Raw genomic sequence first — 3,705 nt, 5'->3', positions numbered from 1 at the left:
TTTTATTAAAAAAAATTTTCATTATTATGAAGAAAAATACCATTTTTTTTTAAAAAATACAAAATATAAAAAAAGGATCACATAGGATGTTATTGCTTTAAAATTTTTTATTTTATTTTATTTTGTTTGTTTTTTTTTTTTAAATGACCACATAAGGAAAAAGTTGGGTTAAAGTTGTGCCAAAAAGTTGTACCTTTATCATTTCTCAAATTTTTTTATATAAGTTCACTGTCAAACAAGGCTAGTAAGCGAAAAAAAGAAACAAAGAAAGGGTAAAGTCCACATAACCTCCTCAAACTATCACCCAATTAACAATGTCCTCCCCAAATTTTTAATTGCAACAATGTCCTCCCAAATTACCAAAACATTGTCAATGTCCCCCCAATACTAGCAATAAGACAGAAATGCCCATATAGATTTCTTGATAAGACAAAAATACCCCAATAAATTTTTATTTAGTTTTAAGAAACAAATTTTTTTAGACGAAAATTTTTATTTTTTTTAAGCGTTAATTTTTATTTTAAAAAAATTTAAAAACAAAAAATTTTTAAAAAAAACGAAAATTTTCAATTTTTATAAAAAAATCGATTTTTTTTTTTTTTTAAAAAAAAATCTTATAAAAGGATTTTTTTAAAAAAAAACAAAAATTGGCAACCGTTTGGAGTTTTTTGTTTGTTTGTTAATTTTAGGTTTCTTCTAGAAGTTTAAATATTTTGTTTTATTTTACTAAGAGGTAATTCGTCATTGGAAGGAACATTGACAATTTTTTAATAGTTAGGAGACATTGTCCTGAATGAAAGTTTGGGAGGAAAATTGTCAGTGGATGGTAGTTTGAGGGAGGTATGTGAACTTTCCTAAAAAACCAATATCATGGAAATTGCCGGAGAAGATCAAATACAAAAAAGAGAGATTCAAATTCAAAAAGATATCCTCAATCAATAAATGTGCAAGTGGTCGTGGACGTGACAACCGTGTGAATGATTTTTTTTGTTTGTCATGTTTAAAGTGGAAGATTAGTACCATGTCTTTCTAATCCTTCTTAACGTCCTCACGTTCATACTTTGATGTCATGCATGTCGTGTACTACGTGACGTGTAGAATGAGAAAGTCACGAAGATGTGAACCTTCAAGGAAATAGCGGATTAAAGTTTCCCGTTCATACTTTGATGTCATGCTTGTGGACATGAATGATGAGACTGTATTGAATTGCTAAAACTGAGAAAATTAATGTGACCTTTTTTTTCTACGCGAATTAATGTGAGCTTAATCCATGAAATGGTACGGAAAACAGGATCCTTTCCAGTTCATTATGGACTGGAGAATATCCAGTTCATGGTCAGGATTTCTTCTCAAAAATCCGATGGCTACAAATGAGACACATATCCCATAATATATATATTATTTTAAATTAAAAAACAAATTAATAAAAAATAAAAAGAAAAAAAATAAGGGGTAGCTATGGGTGACGCCCGCAGCCCTGTATTTAATTGTTCAAAATATTTATTATTTTTATTGATGGGATATGTGTCCAATTTGTGGCCATATAATTTCTGAGAAGAAATCCTAACCATGAACTGGATATTTGGATCATCTTCCATGGTACGGGGCCTTTGTTGATCATGACAATTGAAAGAAGTAGTTGAAGACTTGGACGCACTTTAAATGGGTTTTATACACATTTTCCCAGCACTCAACTTCCGAAACGAAAATACATCTTGAAAGTGGCATTTTGATTTGAAGCCAAAGCAAATGTACTAATAAAATATTTAACTCAGAAAAGAAAAATACAACAGTATATATATATATATACCCGAGTCAAAGGTTCGATGCGAAAGTTGCATCAATATTTTCTGACGCATTTGCGCTTTGAATTGTTGAGGGGAGATGCATCGTACTCACACTCACAACATTTATTTGTCCATTAACGAGCTGCTGGTTCCATCAGAGCAAAATTTTTGCAGATAAACTTCTTCATGCCTATGTGACAAACTTGGAGATATATAGCCAAAAGAGGCAGCCATAGCTGACATTGTGACAGATTTTCCCCCTCAACATCTTATTAGCTAGACCCAAATTAGCGATTTTAGCATTTTTTTTTTCTTTGCCTAAGCAAATTTGGAACGGATACAAGGAAGCAAAACACCAAAAATAGGTGAGCTCTTCAACAACAGACTCATTAAGAAAATAACAATGTAAAGAAATACATACAAATAAGAAGAAAAATGTCAAACAAATGGCTTGGTCCTCTTTCTATGGCTGCATAAAGTAGTTACTAAAGCAAAAAAGGGCACAAAAGGGGTACAAAGCTCAAGAGATCCTACAACCCTTTCCAAATCCAAATTAATGACGTTTGAATAGTAAAAGTGTCGCGAAATAGCGACAGTTTTGCCCACACGTCACCTTTTAGAAGGTGACGTTTTCACTATTCACATGTCGCTACCCTTTAAAAAATTATACAAAATAATAATTTTTACCAATATATATATATATATGAAACAAAAAATGAAATTAATTTTCTTTTTAAAAATAAAAAATAAAATAAATTCAAATAAAATTTAAATTAAAAGAAAATTGGAGGAGTGGCTGCCAGTTGGCAGCCACCCCTTCCCCAGGGGTGGTTGCCGGTTTGGCAACAAACTGGTAGCCAACCTGTGTATTTTATTTATTTTTTATTTATTTTAATTTTTTTTTATGTGTGTGGGTAAAAGAGGAAATTTTTTTCAGTTTTTGGGTGTGGATGGTTGTTTTAAACGCAAACTTTGGATGCCAATATTTTCAAATTTTGAGACATTTTACTGTGCACACGAGGAAATGCAACGCGCAAAACACTATTCACACATCGCCTTTCGCGCATAAATATTATTACTATTCAAGACGTCACTATTTATGAATAGTGACGTTTGAACGGTAAAAAGTAGCATTTTAGTGATGTTTTCTAAAAATATAACTGAATATGCTTGTTTTTTTTTTTTGGTAGTGATATTTGCTTATGAGAAGGGGAAAGGGAACGAAAGTTTGAAGGACTACCATAATATTGTACAATCACTACTCACATCTTTACCCTAAATTTATCATGCTTATATATACCTTTTAAAATTACCATTAAATTAAAATTCAATAAAAATTAATCAAAATCTAATAGTGATTTTTAAAGCTACCTACAACTGTGAGAATTGAGTGAAAAAAGTATGAGTACTATGTGTAGCATTACTCACTTCATTTTCATTGGTCGTACGCTAATAGCCTTTATTATTAGTGGTGTGTTGCTTTCTGGCCGGACTTGTTTGGCATTGGACTTGCACAAGTCCCATTATTTATTTTTTAAAATCAACTCTCCAACATTTTTATATTTTATATCACATCAATCACTATTTTTTACTATTTAAACAAAAAATTCACACAAAATAAAAAATTTTCATACAAAAAGAATTAAAATCAAAGCTTCTATTTACTTAATTATATCATATCAATCACTTCAAAACCAAAAATTTTTGCGGTAAGATAAATGAACAACTTTTTGGCACAACTTTGACCCAACTTTTCTCTTATTTTTTATTTTTTTGAAAACAAAATAAAAATAAAAAAATTTATGAAGCACTAACATCGTATGTGGTCCTTGGTTTCTTTTTTTTTTTTTTTTTTTTTTCCAAAAAATGGTATTATTCATAAAAATGGTCATTTTTTTATTAAAAAAAATTGTCATTA

The sequence above is a fragment of the Corylus avellana genome, chromosome ca11 (assembly GCF_901000735.1).
Source record: "Corylus avellana chromosome ca11, CavTom2PMs-1.0".
In the NCBI taxonomy this organism is placed as follows: domain Eukaryota; kingdom Viridiplantae; phylum Streptophyta; class Magnoliopsida; order Fagales; family Betulaceae; genus Corylus; species Corylus avellana.
Note: the sequence above shows the minus strand (reverse complement) of the source record.